This window comes from Pristis pectinata, chromosome 1 (genome assembly GCF_009764475.1).
Source record: "Pristis pectinata isolate sPriPec2 chromosome 1, sPriPec2.1.pri, whole genome shotgun sequence".
NCBI lineage: Eukaryota > Metazoa > Chordata > Chondrichthyes > Rhinopristiformes > Pristidae > Pristis > Pristis pectinata.
In genome coordinates, this window is record NC_067405.1 from 37,084,540 (window position 1) to 37,103,872 (window position 19,333).

Here is a 19,333-nt window from a genome sequence, read left to right on the forward strand (position 1 = left end):
TTTTTGTCGCCCTGCTATAGGAAAGATGTTACTAAACTGGTAAGAGTGCAGAAAAGATTTACAAGGATGTTGCCAGGACTTGAGGGACTAAATTACAGCGAGAGGTTAGACAGGCTAGGACTTTATTCCTCAGAGCATAGGAGACTAAGAAGTGATCTTACAGAGGTGTATAAAATCGTGAGGGGCATAGATAGGGCGAATGCACTCAGTCCTTTTCCCAGGGTGGAGGAATCAAGAACTAGAGGGCGTAGGTTTAAGGTGAGAGGGGAAAGATTTAATAGAAACTTGAGAGGCAACTGTGGAACAAGCTGCCAGAAGAAGTGGTTGAGGCAGGTACAATAACAACTTTTAAAAGACAGTTGGGCAGGTACATGGATTGGAAAGGTTTAGAAGGTTATGGGCCAAATGCTGGCAAATGGGACTCGCACGGATGGGTATCTTGGTCGGTATGGACTGAAGGGCCTGTTTCCATGCAGTATAACTCGATGAGTGGGATCTCGGAATCCAGACCCTTGTGGATGTTAAGGAAAAGAGTGAGCAGATAAAGAGAAAAAAAAGAATATGGCAGACACTGAGTGTTCAACACTTCATAAAGCCTAGAGGAGTATAGAAATTGTATGGGTGAAATTAATAAGGAAATTAGGAAGGCAAGGAGAGTACATGAGAAGATATTAGTGGGTTAAGTTTTTCATTGGTGGTTTTCATTTTCCAAAGTTCTTTGGCAGAGGTGTGGTGCCGGAAAACTGGAAGGTTGCTGATATGGGAGAAAGGGATAAACCAAATTAACCTGACATCAGCTGTGGGCAAACTATTGGAAAAATTTTGAGGAATAGCATACATCAGGATTTAGAAAGGATTAAGTTAATCAAGGACACACAACATGAATTTGTTAAGGGAAAGTCATGTCTTATTAAACTAAATTAATTTTTTGAAAAGGTAAAGCATTGAAATATAGTATACTTGGATTTTAGCAAGGGCTTGACAATGTCCACATGACAAATTGATGAAGAAAAGTGAAAATCCGTGAGATCCAAGTGAAGATATCAATAGACTGGTTAGGTGAACAAAAAAAATTAACAAATGGAATTCAGTCTGGTAAATTGTGAGGTGTTACATTCGGAGAGGGAAAATGGACTACATGAAGTTGATAGACTGAATAGCCTCTCTCCCTGTTTCAATAAGATTCATTGAAAGAGCGAAGAGTCATTCATCTTTAATAACAGCCTTCCCAACGATCTTCAAAGATTCATATTCATATCCCCCAAATTTCTTTGTTTTTGCAGACTTATTAAAATTGTACTTTATTGAATCTTAGTTTATTTGAATCTTTTTATTTTTCTTACTAAAGTGTATCATTTCATACTTCTGTGCATTGAATTTCAATTCCAGTTTCACCATTGCTTATTTCATTTGTGATTTTCATGTTTTCTGCAAACTTTTAAATTAAGATCTTACAGGACATTAATATATATTAAAATAGGACCAAAGTCCTAACACACTGCAATAAATTCCATAATTATTTGATAAAGCTACTGTTGAAAACTTCACATCATTTTTTTCTGAAAGGACCACTGATGAGATATCTTTATTAGTCACATGTACATCAAAGCACAGTGAAATGCGTCTTAGCGTGGAGTGTGCTGAGGGCAGCCCACAATTGTCGCCACTCTTCCAGCGCCAACATAGCATGTCCACAACTTCCTAACCCATATGTCTGGAATGTAGGAGGAAACCGGAGCACCCGGAGGAAACCCACGCAGTCACAGGGAGAACATACAAACTCCTTACAGATAGCGACCGGAATTGAACCTGGGTCACTGGCGCTCTAATAGCTTTATGCTAACGGCTACACACTGGTCCTTATTCAACAGTCCCAAAAAGGCTATTATAGAGTCAAGCAGTGGTGTGGAGCAGCGTTTTCTCCAAACTTTTAAAGTCACTAACTCACAGAACTAGAAAACATATTGTCATTATTTCATTGTTAAAAGACATTTGAATAAGTACATGCATAGGGGGTGTTCAGAGGGATATGGGCCAAATGCATGCAGATGGGACAAGCTTGGTGGGCACCATGGTCAGCATGGATGAGTTACTGAAGGGCCTGTTTCAATGCTGTGTTACTCTATTGCTCCATGTTACTAGCAAATATCCTGAAATTTCCTACTTAATTACTGTTGTGACAAAACTATTAGCATAACGACTATACAGAAAAGGAAAGAATTTGTAGTTATATACTTTCTGACCTCAGGACATTTAGGCGAGTTGTTCAGTAACATTTCCCGTGTGGGGATGACAGCTTTCCAATTCTATTGGAGGCGTTTCTGGAGGCATGTGGCCCCATAAAACTTTGTCTTGATGCTTACTTAGTATATTTCCTACCATTTTTTGATAATTATTACTACCTTGTTATTTACACTATTTCTGAGAGCTTACATTTCATGAAAATGAACAAAAATATTTATGATGAAAAATGTATAATGTGATACTCTATTATTAAAAATAGCCCATTTGTTTCTTGCTTCAAGATGCTGCTTATTATTTTGCGATACTTTGAAGGCTAGAAATGAACATTGATGATATTATCAAGCTTACTTAATTTTAGTTTGTGCCATGCTTTAATGCAGGAACTTACCAATTTATTTTAAACATATTAGAACCGCTGTTAAAATAGTGAATTGATAACTACATTAGGCCACATTAGTTTTGGCTTTTGTCTCATTTCTAAATCACACATAACTTAGAACACAAAGTTTAATTATCACAAATCTTATGTTCTTCATCAGAATGTAGCTGGCCACAATGCCTTGTCTTGGTGTGTTTTTTGGATCCCACCGGGTTGAGTGAGCATTCTCAGATTCCTAACAGGAAGCTTCACATATTTGAGATGAGAAACAATATTCTATCATTATTTCTTTTTGTTATAATTATAATGATCATACATTAATAAAAGATTCTTCTAAAATGGAGATCAGTGAAAATGAAATATTATATTATTTCAGTTGTTGAAACTTAAAGGTGTCCACCGAAAAGTCTGTAACAAACAAATTTGAGAAGTTGCCAAATAATTCTTCAAATATCAGGTTAGATTAGATACAGCAAAAAAAACAATAAAACTCTGTTAATCTAGCTTGCTCAGGATTTAAGTAGTGCTGGCTCTGCAGATTTTCCTGACCATTGGATGCTATTCCAATTAATATACCAACACAGTTTTAATTCACTTTTCTTAGACGTTTCATGGTAGTATAATAAATTATCCAGTGAAACGTTAGGTTTAAAGGGAGCATGATAAATAAAATCCAGTGAGATTAAATGGAATGTGTCCTTGGTGAACTTCATTTACCAATATTACCCCCTGTCCATTAGGCCTTTAGTTATCAAAAATCTATCTTTCTCGAATTTCAAACTAACAATTCAACTTACAGCCTAGTCATTTATAGCAGAGTGTTCTGAACTTTGCCTACCCCTGTATACAGAAAAATTTCCTGATTGCGATCATGAAAGGATTGGCTCTAATTTTTAGATTATGCCCTGTGGACACCAACCAGCAAAATTAGTTTCATCCTTTGTTTCCTTTAATATCTTGAAAACTTCTATAAAGTCACATTTCAACCATCTAAATTCCAGAAAACACGGATTGTGAAATCCCTTTTCATAATTTAACCCCTGAAGTCCTGGTATAATTCTGGTAAATCTACACTACAAATCAATCATTACCTTAGTGCATCAGTGGAAGGAAAAACCAAGTTAACATTTGTGGTCAAACACTCTTTGTTAGAACTAGAAAAGAAAGAACTAACTTGATTATCTTTTTCCCAGTGTTGACACTCTTTGACCTAAATTCTTCTTCTCATTCCAGAAATGCTGCCTGACTATTGAGTTTTTGTTTTTATTTCAGATTTCCTGCATCTGAAGTGTTTTGGTGTTTAAATGCTCAGAATGGCTCACCATATTGGTTTTACTCTTTTAAAGGCCACTGTGCTGCTATCCTTGTTGACTATTTTCTGTGCATGTTCATGACATTTTAATGCTTGATCTATACACCCCTGAATTTGTTTCAACCACAAATGGTTCTAGCTTTTCAGCATTTAGAAAGGACTGTACTTTTTAAGTCTTATATAGATGACCTTGCATCTATCTAGACTTTTGCACATTCATTTAATCAATTAATATTGCTTTGTAATTTTATGCTTCCAGAGATATCACTTTACACTGCTAAGTTTCTGCAGTCAGCAAACTTGCATATGTGACTAAGCTATTGAACCTTAACTGCTCTCTAAAGTGCGTTGTATCAGACTGCACTGAATGATTCAGGTTCCAAATCCTAACAGCTCATTGTGGTCAACCATTAGTAACATCCTGCCATTTTGAGTATTTTCTTCTTATCCTTACAATCTGCCATTGTGTCTAGCCAAGTTCTAATCAGATCTATAACTTGAGCAATTTCATGAGCTTCAGCTTTTGCAACAGACCTTTATGGGGAACTCTGAATGAATAACAGCCATAGACTTGTCTCTACTCATTATCTTAGCCAACCATTTAAAAAGCTCATTTATGTTATCAGGGGTGACCTAATCTTTATAAACCCATGTTGATTCTCTCTGATTCACTTAGGATTTATCGGATGTACAGTTACTTGCCTAGAAACTGGGTTGTACTTATTTTTGGCACACCAAATTATCCAAATTGGGTCTCACTCATGACTAAGCCACAAACACATAAACAATAATGTGCTTTGTTAGTTTCATGTTATTTTGACAATAGAACCTAGTCCAAATGTGTTTCATCCAACAAATAAAGATTTGATTCTACTAAATCAATCATTTGATCGTTATTGTGAAAGGATTTTCAAAATCATCTGCAAAAATGATGTCAAGGATTTTTCAGTCATAGGCAGTGGGACTATGTTTACAGTCGGTCAGGAAGAAATCCGCTCACCAAGATTCATCAGGCTCTGTCACTTCAATTTTCCCTTTTTAGATTGGAATTGCTGTCAGACACCAGTTATAGGACATGCGTGACAACCAGCAGCAGTGATGCCATCAAGCTGGTTGAGCAGCTAATCAGATTAATAAATATTGTCAGTTGACTGGGAGGTAAAAAGCTGTAATTTTATGTACCATTTGTATATTTTACATATAGTGGTTAAGATCCAGACATAGACATGGATTAAATAAAGTTAACCAAACTCTAAACACATCAAAATACTTTTTATTAAAACTTAGCATTACAGTAATTATTCTGAGGGAATTAGATTCCACTTAAAATTAGATTTTTAGGACAAAAGAGGTTGTTAAGCAGGAATTATGACAATAAAAACATAACATTAAACGTTATGTTTGAGTGAGAATAGCGCACAAAATGTTGAACTTCGTCAAATCACGATTCTACAGCACACTCTGTGGAGGAGCAATACTGGCAGTGGCTTCTTTAGTTACACATGCCGGGATGCCAGAAGCTGCTACCAAGTTCACAGCATGATGACAGATGTAAACAGCTTCATCTTCATTACATATCAAGGATCCGGGCCAAAAATGTGGTGAGTGATTGGTCAACCACTGGAATGTTATCTCCAAGGAGATGATAGAAGCAATTAGTATTGACTCATTTAAATGCAAGTTAAACATTTTGAGATGTAGGATACTGTAAACGGAAAGAATTCACACAGAGTCTGGGGTTTACCTTCAAAACAAAATTTCTCTTTATTACAAGCTGACGTCAACAGGGGAGTCACTCGTCCTGGAACAAATGCTCCCCGATTCAAAGTTTCCATTGTTCATATACTATTTCTTATCTACTTTTCCCCTGTATCTCTATCCCACATGGGCTGTGTATTCATAGAGTGAGGTAAGTCTTTTGCAGTGCCATACTTCAGTGCCTATGTGTTAGGTGAGACATCAAGCTTGAGCACCTTGTGTGCTACATGAGCTGCGTGCAGTTCCGCCTTTACCTTGTATGTACAATGGCAAGTTTCTGTCCTGGAGTTTATGGGATTGTTATGATCATGCCTGGTAACCAGGTGCGAGTTTACTGTCATTCACTTTAGCCTGCAGTTTGTGGTTCAGGTCAGTTTGAACCCATTCCAGACTTTCTCTGCCTGGTACCAACCCTGCTGAGTCCCCCTTTATTTCTGTGCTACATGATCATCCCCCTGTTCTCTACTAGTATTACAGAACCATTTCACTATTCCCTACTACAATATGAATAAGTTAAGATGGATGACTTGTGTAGCATGCCTGTGAAGTGTTGCCTTTGGACATAATTCCCAAAGCTCTCCTGCCTCTAGGATTTACCTGTTGTCACATCAGGATGTGTTGAATGGTTGGTGCCGGAGCATGGCAACTGGTTGCAAACTGCTCTCTGCAGACCTACTCATTACTTCTGTTATAATCGTTCTACCTTAATGCACTAATGTGATGAAATGATCTCCATGGATGGCATGCAAAACAAAGTTTTTCATTGCACCTCAGTACATGTGACAATAATAAACCAATTTACCAGTTTACCAATTAATTTATTGCTGAATCATGTAACTTTGCAAGTTCCAGGAAATAGGAAAGCATCTTCCTTGATCTTGCTACGTTTCTGTGCATCATCTATACAAGACTGCTACAGCTGATCATGGCTTATCTTGTTCTTCAAATAGTAGATACTACTAAAATATTGCCAGGATATGGACCACCATGCATGAATGATGCACATAAATTGCTTTAAGAATTAATGCCATCACATGAGTTTACTAATTTTATCTTTTCATTGCCAATAAGTCCTTCAAAAATGGAAGCCATTCATTGCTCTGGTTGTTTCTAATGACAGTACTATGATGTTAATTCCTAACTGATTATGAGATTCATCAGTGTGGAAGACATATTTTCTTTCGTGATGAATTTGGGCACATACTTTTCCCTTAGTAGACTTGCTTCCCGATCAACTAGTTTGGAGAAATAGTTTAGATCCTTTCTGCCATATTGTCCTGTATTTGATGCACTTAAACTCCATGCTCTGTCCATAAAACTGTTTTTCCTTTATCAGATAATCTCCATAGCACAGTCATATAACAACATTAATAACAATTGAGCTCTCCTCTGCACCATACAATGGATTAAGTGGCTCTTTACTTGGTGTAAGTGGCTGCTTAGCACTGTTAACAGATGATGGCCTTTATTATTCTTCTTGCTGCTTCGTTGGACAATCAGTTGTGTGGGTGCTGTATATGATGTATTTATTACTCCTTCAAAAAGCATTTTAAATGATTGTGAGGTAATTATGTAACTGTAGTAACTTAGAGGCCTTAATTAAGAATCCTGAAAATGTGAGCTCATATCACATGAGCAGTTTAACAACTTGTATTCATTTTTTAAAAATCTGGAAATGCTAATGTGGAATATTTTTTAAAAATCTTCTATTTTGTCATTATAATCCAATTAGTTAACTAAATTTGTTTAATTAAGAAAAGGAAACATAATGTTAACTGGCCTTGCCTATATGTGTCTCCATTAACAAAATTAACATTCCCCACTAACTGTTGCTAAGAAAGCCATAGTTGTATTTCTAGGATTTTTTTATTTTTAGGCAGTTCTTCAGGGTTAAGAATGACTTGCTTCCACACCAGTTCTGTGAGCTTTAAGGTAGCTGAAAAGGCCCATATTGGATATGCAGTCTCTGCCACAGGTGGAGCAGGAGATGGTCGACGGGATAAATCTGTGGCAGTAACAGAGGTGGTGCACTCCTTCCACCAGTTTTGCTGGGCTTCAGTCTGCTTCCAAGCAAAGAAGCTCAAGGTTCTCAGTGCCATCCAAGATGCTTGCTTTTCATTTTAAGTAACTATGCACCAGAGATTCCCACAGGTCTGTTAAGACTAATATTTTTCAAGGAGGATTTGAGAACATCCTTGAACTGATCCTCTGCTTTGTTAGTAATTAGCTTGGAGTAGTACCTCTTTTTGGAAGTCTGGTGATGTGTATACAGATGATGTGACTTACCAGTCAGAGCATGCTGAGAGTAATTAGAGCCTGGATGCTGGTTCACTTTTCCTGCCAGCAGATTTGGAGGTGGTACTTCAGTGGTATGCCTTCTAAACCTAAAAGAGGGTAGGGATCACTGATGCTCAGTAGACCATGAGCTTTGTGCTGGGTTTGAAGTCTTGATCTCTTTTACTTACACAGGATATACTTGTGCACTGGAGGCAATAGTGAATTTTGTCATGGGTGTCTGCCTTCATTGAGAGATGATTCCCGAGATTCTCATTGTGGACTTTTAATGTTGGGGAGGGGGCAGTGGGAGGGGCTGTGTTCTGGTGGAGGTTTTACAGGTGTTAAGTATGAAGTCTATTCCATTCACTTTGGTGAACCAGTTGATGAAAGTGCACATCTGCAAGCATCATCTGTGTACTACAGTTTGATGACCACAATTGGAATGACATAGATTTTGGATAGTTTCCCTTTCATCCTGTAGATTAGCTCCACAAAGGGATGTTTGTTGGAGAGGAGATGCAGTGAAATGGTGAAGGGGATTGGATAGATGACACAGCCTGGCTTGATCCCATTCTGCTTTGGGTCCAGATCTGTGGTGATCCCATTGTTTAGAATCACAGTCATCGTATGTCAATAAAGAATACAGAAGGATTTCTAAGGGCAGTCAAATCTCTTAAGGGCAGTCCAGCCCCCCCACAGTTAACAGAGTCAAAGGCTTTTGTATGGCCAAGATAGACTGTGTTTAATGGTTCATACTGCTCTCTGCAATTTTTTGGAGATGTTGAGTGAGGAAGATCATGTTCATCGTGCCTCTTGGTGAACGGAATCATCACTGGGATTTAGGGAACTACTCTTCTACCAATGGGAGGAAATGGTTGAGGACACTCTTGCTATGACTTTCCTTGTGGCAGTGAGTCCTCTCTGTAGTTACTGCAGTGTAATTGTCTCCTTTGCTGAAGGTGGCCAGGATCACGGTGTTTCTGAGGTCCACCAGTAAGTTCTCCTCTTCCTACATGTGGAAGATATGAACTTGTGTCTTAAATTCCTCTTTGGCAGGCTTTAGGGCAAAGATACCATCTGTCCTCGAGGCCTTGATGTTCTTTTCAACTCCTTGTCAATCTGGGGTGAAAAAAATGCAACACTGGATAGTGTGCTGTGGGATGCAGTCAAAGATATTCATGTCAAGGATGGCATCTTGATGGAGGAGTTCTTTGAAGTGCAGCCACCGGCAGGCACTGGTTGTTTCTCTCTCCTTTATAAGGCTTCCTCCATTTTTGGCAAGCCAGACAACAAAGGACAGCTTGCCATTGATACACAAATCCTGGTGATAAGTTTGAGTTAGGAAATTCCCCAAAATCTTGAGCAATCTTAGGTTAGTGTTTAATTACCAACAGCAAGTTTCAGTCAACACTTTATTGATCTCATACTCAACTTTCACCAACTGCTTCTTGATTAATAATCTATTTACATCTGTAATATCTCTATCTCCTTATCTCAAAGGTAATTGCAAACCTAATCCGTTGCAAAAGTTTCTACCGTAAAGCTTGCTTTGCTTAACTATGATCAGCATTCAGTTTCCTCACAAACATTAACCCTCTCTAAAGGTTTAATCCTCTCCAGAACTTAGAAATTGCTTCTGTGTCTTTGAATATCAATCACTCACTTTTAGATAGTACACAATGAATGGGCTGTCAAAGATGAGAAGACACTATATCATCTAAGTAGTGTGTGTCCGTGCACGCATGTATTCTTTACTTCTAGCCTATACAATGCCTGCTGTGTAGAAAAACAAAAATTGACACCTAGAACTACTAGAACATATGCAATTGATTTGTCCTACTCTCTGTGTATGTGCTTATCCATCATGCATGTGCATCAAATATTTTCGTACACTCTACTGATTTCCCCTTATTTGCAAAGTGTGATGTTTCTGAATTGCTTTGATCTTCTCAAAGGAATGTGCTATTATATTTGTATCCAAATGAAAAGGTATAATTTCTTCACTCAAGTTAAACTTAACATAGAAACTTAGAAAAACTACAGCACAATTCAGGCCCTTCGGCCCACAAAGCTGTGCTGAACGTGTCCCTACCTTAGAAGTTACTAGGCATACCCATAGCCCTCTATTTTCATCAGCTCCATGTATCTATCCAAAAGTCTTTTAAAAGACCCTATCGTATCTGCCTCCACCACTGTTGCCAGCAGCCCATTCCACGCACTCACCACTCTCTGAGTAAAAAAAACTTACCCCTCATGTCTCCTCTATACCTACTCCCCAGCACCTTAAACCTATGTCCTCTTGTGGCAACCATTTCAACCCTGGGAAAATGCCTCTGACTATCCACACGATCAATGCCCCTCATCATCTTATACACCTTTATCAGGTTCCCCCCCTCATCCTCCGTCACTCCAAGGAGAAAAGGCCGAGTTCCCTCAACCTGTTTTCATAAGGCATGCTCCCCAATCCAGGCAGCATCCTTGTAAATCTCCTCTGCACCCTTTCTATGGCTTCCACATCCTTCCTGTAGTGAGGCGACCAGAACTGAGCACAGTACTCCAAGTGGGGTCTGACCAGGGTCCTATATAGCTGCAACATTACCTCTCGGCTCCTAAATTCAATTCCACAAAGGACAATACACCATATGGCTTCTTAACCACAGAGTCAACCTGTGCAGCTGCTTTGAGCGTCCTATGGACTTGGACCCCAAGATCCCTCTGATCCTCCAAGTTAAATTTTGCATCATTTCTTCCATAGTTTGTACTGTGGAGTACAATCATAATCACTTAAACACTTCAATATTCTCTTGTATTGCTCTTGCTGGAGTTAATTGCTTTATATGACACTTCTAATCTTATCTCCTTTTTCCACATGATATCTCTTTACACTGCATACATTAGCTATCATTTTAACATCCACTTTGTCAAATGACAGATTTGCTTGGTGGATTGAATTGCTCTTGCTCTGTCTCAACTGTATCTCTTCCGTTGTCCCCTCAAGTTTTAGCTGAACTAGTTCAATTGTGCACTGGGTCAAAGTCAAGTTTATTGTCATATGCACAAGTACATGAATGCACAGGTGCAATGAAAAGCTTACTTTGCAGCAACATCACGGGCACATAGTATCATATAAGCAGCATTCACAAGAAAAAAAAATTAAACATAAATTATACACATTTTTTTACAAGAAAAAAAACACAATTAGAACAAAAAAAAGTCCATTTTAGTGCAAAATGATCAGTGATCATAGTGTTTCTAAAGTGTAGTAGTGATTTTGTTGGTTGGTTCAAGAACCGAATCGTTGAAGGGAAGTATCTCTTCTTGAACATGGTGGTGTGGGACTTTGGGCTTCTGTACCTCCTGCCTGATGGTAACTGTGAAAAGATGGCATGGCCCGGATGGTGGGGATCATCGATGATGGATGTTGCCCTCTTGAGGCGGCGCCTCCTGGTGATGCTACTGATGGTGGGAGGGATGTGCCTGTGATGTACTGGGCAGAGTCCACTGCTCTCTGCAGCTTCTTACTCCCTGAGCATTTGAAATGCCATACCAGACCTTGATGCAATCAGTCAGGAAACTTTCAACAGTACATCTGTAGAAGTTTGTTAGAGTGTTCAGTGACAAGCGGAACCTCCTTAACCTCCTAAGAAAGTAAAGACGCTGGCATGCTTTCCTCATGATTGCATCTATGTGCTGGGCTCAGGACAGGTCATCCGATATATTAACCCCCAGGAATTTAACGCTGCTGACTCTCTCCACTGCCAACCCCCCAATGTAGACTGGTGCATATTCGCCCTCCTTCCCCTTCCTGAAGTTAACAATCAGCTCTTTAGTTTTGCTGACGTTGAGCAAGGGGTTGTTGTGGCACCACTCAACCAGGTGTCCCATCTCGCTCCGGTAAGCTGACTCATCGCCACTTGTGATTCATCCCACAGTAGTGTCATCAGCGAATTTGAAGATGGCATTGGAGCTGTGCTTAGCCACACAGCCATGTGTGTATAGAGAGTAGAGCAGGGGGCTAAGCACACAGCCTTGAGGTGCACCTGTGTTGATCATCAGTGAAGAGGAGATGTTGTTACCAATCCTCACTGACTGAGGTCTGCTGATGAGTAAGTCGAGTATCCAGTTGCAGAGGGAGGTGCAGAGGCCCAGGTCTTGAAGCTTGATGATGAGTTTGGATGGGATGATTGTGTTGAACGCTGAGCTGTAATCGATGAACAGCAGCCTGACATATGAGTTCCTGTTGTCCGGATGGTCTAGAGCAGAGTGAAGAGCCAAAGAAATTGCATCTGCTGTTGGCCTGTTTTGGCAGTAGGCAGATTAGGATGGTCCTCCAAGTATTTGATTCAGCAGGAATATAACTTGTTCTGAACTTGGTGACAGTTTGTACCTTAGCAAAACGTCGCTTGATCAGTGTCTCATGATATTTGTTTCTATGATAATTCTGATTGATTTTTCAACTCCACCAATTGTGAAAGGATAATATGGTGTAATATAAGATATCTTTATTAGTCACCTGTACATCAAAACACACAGTGAAATGCATCTTTTGCATAGAGTGTCCTGGGGGCAGCCCGCAAGTGTCACCATGCTTCCGGCACCAACATAGCATGCCCACAACTTCCTAACCCATACATCTTTGGAATGTGGGAGGAAACCGGAGCACCCAGAGGAAACCCACGCAGACGTGGGGAGAACGTACAAACTCCTTACAGACAGCAGCGGGAACTGAACCTGGGTCACAGGCGCTGTAATAGCGTTACGCTAACTGCTACACTACCATGCCTGTGTGTGTGCTTGATACTATTTTGTCTTTGATAATCTGGCATTACGGTTAATGTACCATTACAAACGAATGGCTTAACCTTTGCAATGCGTTCCAGTTTCACAATTGCTTCCACATTTTTCTTTACCGCATCCATTTGAATCAGCTTTTAACCCAAGGTAAATTACTTCTTCCTATATGCATGGAATCTTGCTTCTTTTGAACTATTTTGTTCTTCAGTACCATTGGTACATCATCTTGAATACACAGACAGTACCTTGCAGTATCTTGTCCATTGCAGCCAAAAGATCGCTGCTGACAATTGCACACCATAATTTAGTTTGTGTTGGAGTAATGATCCTTACGTGCATGTCAAATATTCCTGATTCTCCTCACCTCCATTTAACTGTGCATGTGACGTAACTAGTGTGGTATAAACTCCCGCCAGCTCTTCATATAAATGTTGTGAAACAGGCAATGGGTACAGTTCATTATCAGCTATTTAGTTCAATTCCACGTTGTAATCAGCACAGCACAGGATCAAAGAGGCTTGAGCCATTGCTATAATTAGTATTGTATGGTCACTCTAACTTGTGACTCTGACTCTGACCATACGTTCTGACTTGCAACTCATTCATTTTAATTTTTCTTTTTTTTCTCGTAATGGTTCTTCAATGCATGATTCAATTGAAGGCTTACTGTGGATTGGCTTTACACCAGATTTGATATGGCAATGAGCATCACAATCTCTAGTGTTTGTAAAAGTATCTTTGAACTTTTCTGTGTATTTTCCCAATAGTACACCTAAGTGTGATCTTGATTCAATCATATAGGCATTTCTTTCCAATTTAGCTTCATATATTATTTTAGACTTTTCTGGTACCATGTCCTAAGTGCTTAGGAATAGGAAGATGGAGAAGATCAATGTGTAGTTTAAGAGTTGATACAGCAGAAAGGACTTTAAATTTCTGGATTAGTGGGTTCATTTCTGGCAAAGGTGGGACCCACACAAGCTGGACAGGTTGTACCTGGATCTGCATGGGTCCAGCATTCTTGCAGGAAGGTTTCCTAATGCTTTTGGAGAGGGTCTAAACTAGATTCACAGGGAAATGGGACACAGGGCAGATATACAGTGGGGAGAGGCACAGTTAAAAATAGAAGGATAACTTAATGTCCAGTAGGCAGATGTGAGAAAACATATGGGAGGAAGCAAGGCCAAATTGCATCTATTTTAAAGCAAGGGGTCTGAGTAGTAAGGCAGATGAACTCAGTGCATTGATCAGCACATGAGTATATGATAGTCTTGCTATCATTGAGATGTGGTTGAAACAAGGACAGGAATGGCAACTCAATATTCAAGGATATAAAATCTCAGGCATGACAGGTCAAGATGCAAACAAGGAGGTGGTATTGCAAAATTGATTCTGGAAATGAAGAAGGAGACCTTAGCATATGCTAGATATGGGTAGAGCTTAAGGACAAAAAGGTTGCCAGTCCTGCCCTTCTTTCAACCATGTCTCCACGATAGCAAGTTTATCATATTCCCATGTGCTGATCGATGCACTGAAGTCATCAACAAAAAGATAATCACTTTGTTGGGGCAATATATTACAAGCCTAATAACAGTCAGGAGGAGTTAGAGGAGCAGATATGTCAGCAAAATACAGAAAGATGTAAGAGTAATATAGGTCATAGCTGTAGAGGATTTCAATTTCTCAAATATTAACTTGGGTAGTTTTAATATGAATGGCGCAGAAGAGGTGGAATTTTTCCAAGTACGTCCAGGAGACCATTATGAGCCAGTATCTAGATGGTCAAAGTAAAGAAGGAGCAATACTGGACCTAATCTTAGGGATTGTAGCTGAGTAAGTGATTAGATTACAAGTGGAAGAGCATTTTGGAGATAGTGACCGTAACTCTGTAGCTATTAATGTGGTTATAAAAAGGTATAAGTATAGTCCAGAAATTAAGGTCCTGAATTGGGAGAAGGCTTTTTTCAATATCATAAGACAAGATCTGGCAAAGATAGACTGGGAGCAGCTACTTGCAAGTCGCTTTATGTCCAACAAGTGGGAGTCATTCAAACTGAGAGATCAAAGCCAATATATTCCCATCAGGGCAATAGGTAAGTCGGCAAAGGATATCGAAGGCTGGATAAAGAGAAAGGAGACATATAGCAGATATCGTGAACTGACAACAGGGGAGATCCTTCATAAGTATAGAAAGCGTAGGGGAGTACTTGAAAAGGCAATCAGGAGGGCAAAGAGGGGGCATGAAATATCACTGGCAGACAAGATTAAGGAAAATCCCAAAGCACATTGTAAGTATAGTAAGAGCAAAAGGGTGATCAGGGAAAGAGGAGGGTCCATTAGGGACATAATTCAATCTGTGTATAGAGCCAGAGGATTTAGTGCCAGAAGAAGAATCCCTGAAGGTGGCAGTACAGGTAGATAAGGTGGTAAAGAAGGCATATGGAAATCTTGGCAGTATTAGCTGGGGCATAATATATAAGAGCAGGGACATTATGTTATGAAACATTGGTTAGACCACAGCTGAATTATTTTGTACAGTTCTATTGCCACACTATAGGAAGGAAGTGATTGTACTGGAAATAGTGCTGAGGATATTGCATGGATGAAGTGTGTCAGTTATGCAATGCGGGGGTGGGGTGGGAACTAGATAGCTCAGTTTGTTTTCTTTGGAGCAGAGGAGGTCAAGGGAGACTTAACTGAAGTATACAATGTTATGAGGGGTATAGATGGGGTAGATAGTAGAAAACTTTTCCACATAGCAGAGGTGTCTAAAACTAGAGGGCATAGGTTTAGGGTTAGGAGTGAAAGGTTTAGCGGGGATCTGACGAAGAATTTTTTCACCCAAAGGGTGGTTGGGATCTGGAATGCATTATCTGAATGGGTAACAGAGGCAGGTACTCTCACAACATAAAGAAAAAATATCCAGATCAGCACTCAAATCACCAAGATACTGAAGGCTACAGACCAAGTGTTGGTCAATGGGGTTAGTACAGATAGGTGCCTGAGTGTCAGAATGGAAATGATCGGCCAAAGGGCCTTTTTCTGAGCTGTATGACACTATGACTCTAAATCTTTACCCATCAATGTAGGTCAATTAGATAACTCAGCTACAAAAATTGATAGTTATATTTGCTGACCATCGTCTCATATTTCCTTACAACATAGACCATTAAGCTCTTCAAGTCTATGCTGGCTCTCAGAGCAAGCCCATCACTCTCATTCCCCCACTTATCTCCTCTAATCTATTCTCCCATCAACCACATCCTTATTCTCCTACTTCTAACCTACAACAAGGACAACTTACAGTAGCCAGTTAAACTACCTGTACTTCCATGGGATGTGGGGGGAAACTAGAGTACATGGGGGAAACCCATGTTGTGGCAGAGAGAACATGCAAACTCCACACAGAGAGTACCCAAGGTGAGGATCAAACCCATGTCACTGGAGCTGCGTGCAGCAGTATGAACCACTGCAACACTGTGCTACCCCTGGCTGTGACACCCTAAACATTTTATCTGGTATAAAGTCTTCAACACTTAGCCTGAATATGTTTCAAGTATGCCAAGCTCATAACTACTGGCTATTGATTAGACTTCCTTCGATTTCTGTCCTTGTCCATCAGTGGATTAATATCTCCCCTTGCCTCCCAGCGTTCACAATGGGCCATTCATTGAATTACCACCAACACACAAAAGTTCTGATTATAGATTACAGTAAGTGATAAAAGGCCAGAATTTCTCCTGCTGGTATTGTTAACCCGATTTTTGAAGTCCCACTTCCATCCGCTGTAAATCACACAGTGCCATAGGTTAATTCAAATGCGTTTATTTAGCAATATATCGCTAGGGAGAAACCTCCTTACTCTCAGGCAGAGTCCGCGGCGGGGTTCTCCGAGGTACAGAGGGGGCAGACAGTAATTTATACGAACATTGTCACGCACACTTTAATGAGTCAGGCGCCGGAGTTCTTGGTTGAGCAGGAAACGGACAAAGGGCTACTGCAGATGGACAAAGAGCAGCCTCACACCCCAGGTTCAGCTAATCGTTTTGCAGTCGGGTGAGACAAAGGCAGGTATCACCTTCTTTGTTTGAGACAGCCTTCCCATTTCCCGTTAAGATTGACTGTCATCTCCATAGTTAAACATAATGGGAATCCAATTAAGTTCCAGACACAGCAATTACCACACAGCACCCAGCCTAGGAAAGCTGTTCTGGCCTGAAGGACACTTTTTAAATCAGTATTTCGAGCAGCCATAATTCTCATCCGTCTTAAGATATGAATACAGTTATAGTTTATTAATCCTACACCTCCTCAGTATGAGATACCTTTACTTGGGATTGAGTAATTACAGTACCCTTAATGTAACAGCAGATAAAATGCCATTCCTGCAGACCTTGTGATAGACCAGGTCACCCTTTCCTGAATGCAGCCTCTGTCTCATTGGTCCACCTGCCAATGACTGCTGGTTACCATACTCTGACTGCAGTGCCGTTCTGGCTGAGAGGTCTTATCTAAGGGTAAAACACTACTAGCCACTAACAGTTGTAATTCCAGCTTCCCTTTGAGCTAATGCTACGTTTTGTACTCCCTCTTCCTCCCCTAGCCTGAGTAAGCAAGACCTTTAGCTCTTTCCTAGTGTTATATCTGGCTTCTTTGTCAGAGATTTGATATAGTTTTAATTGCAAAGCAAGTGATTAGAAAGATAAGTATATGTTGGCCTTAATTTTGAGAGGATCTGAATAGAGGAATAAAGATGTTTTACTGCAATTAAAGGATGCCTTGGTGAGATCCTAAGTGGAGTACTGTGTACAGTTTTGGGCTTCTTACCTAAAAAAAAGATTAATGCCACAGAGGAGGTTCAATGAAGATTCAGTAAACTGATTCCAGGGACAATGGGTTTTCCATATAAGGGGAGATTGAGTAGATTCAAACTGTATTCTCTAGAGTTCAAATGAATGAGAGGCAACCTCATTGAAACTTGTAAAATTCTTCTAGTGATCAACAAGCTGGATACAAGGAGTATGACTCCCCTAATTGAGGATTCTAAAAACAGAGGTCACAATCTCAAAATAAGGGGTAGGCTGCTTAAATCTGAGATGACAAGAAATTGCTTCAAGCAGAAAGTGGTAAATCTTTAGAATTCTCTACCCCAGAGGACTGTGGAGACTCAATTGTTTAATTTATTCCAGAGATCAAGAGATTTCTGGGAATCGTGGGTTGTGGGGATATTGCAGGAAAAAGGTGCTAAGGTAGAAAATCAGCCATAATCTTGATTGAGTGTTGGACAAGCTCGAAGGGTTAAAAGGTTCAATCTTGCTCCTGTTTTTTATGTTCTTGGTGAACTTCCTGATGAACCTTTTGTTACCATATCAAGCTATGATGCATCTGGATAGGATGCTCACTGTGGTGCATCTATGAAAATTGGTGCGGGACCTTCTGAATTTCCTTGGCCTTTGAGGAAATAGAGGTCCTGGTGTGCTTTCTTGGCCATACTGTCTACATGGTTAGAGCAAAGCAAGCTATTGATCATTTTTACACCTAGGAATTTGAAGCTCTTAACCATCTCCACCTCAGCACCATTAATGCAGATAGGGGCATGTCCTCTGCTCCGCTTCCTGAAGTCAATGACCAGCTCTTGTTTTGCTGGCATTGAGGGAAAGGTTGTTGCCTTGACACCATGCCAGTAAGCGCTCTATCTCCTTCCCGTACTCCGTCTCATCATTGTTTGAGATCCGGCCCACTATGGTGGTGTCATCTGTGAACTTGTAGATGGAGTTAGTGCAGAATCTGGCCATACAGTCGTAGGTGTATACGAAGTAAAGTAAGGGCTGAGGACGCTGCCTTGTGGGGCACCAGTGTTGAGGATAATTGTGGTGGAGGTGTAGCTACCTATCCTCACTGATCACAGTCTTTTGGTCAGAAAGTCAAGGATCTAGTTGCAGAGAAAGGTGCCAAGTCCTAGTCCTAGCTCTAGGAGTTTGGAGATGAATTAGTTTGGAATTATTGTATTGAAGGCAGAACTATAGTCAATAAATAGGAGTCTGACGTAGGTTTCTTTGTTATTCAGATGTTCCAGAGATGACCGTAGAGCCAGGTAGATGGTGTCCACCATGGACCTGTTTCAGGCAGTAGTCATTAAGGCATGTTACCTTAATTTCCTTTGGCACCAGGATGATAGTGGTGTTCTAAAAGCAGGTGGGTCCCTCAGATTAGAGAAGGGAGAGGTTAGAGATGTCTGCAAATACCCCTGCCAGCTGATCCACGCAGGATCTGAGGACACAGCCATCTGGGCTAGTCACTTTCCACGGGTGCACTCTCAGGAAGGCTGATCTGATGTCTGCAATGGTGACTGTGGGTTTGGGTACATCAGAGGGCGTTGGGACGGGTGGTGTACTTTCATTGCCCTTCTGTTCCAAACAATGCATAGAATGCATTGAGCTCATCGGGGAGGGATGCATTGTTGACAGCAATACTGCTCAACTTCATTTTGTAGCCTGTTATAGCATGCAAGCCCTGCCACAGCTGATGGCTGGTCTGGGACTCTCTTTTAGTTTGGTATTGTCTATTGG

At 40.3% G+C, this 19,333-nt stretch overlaps 1 protein-coding gene across 1 annotated transcript in view; it reads left to right on the forward strand.

Annotated features, from left to right (window-relative positions):
• fap (fibroblast activation protein, alpha) overlaps positions 1-19,333 on the forward strand; it is a 107,662-nt gene that overhangs the window by 4,600 nt on the left and 83,729 nt on the right. The gene's annotated exons all lie outside the window — the stretch shown is intronic.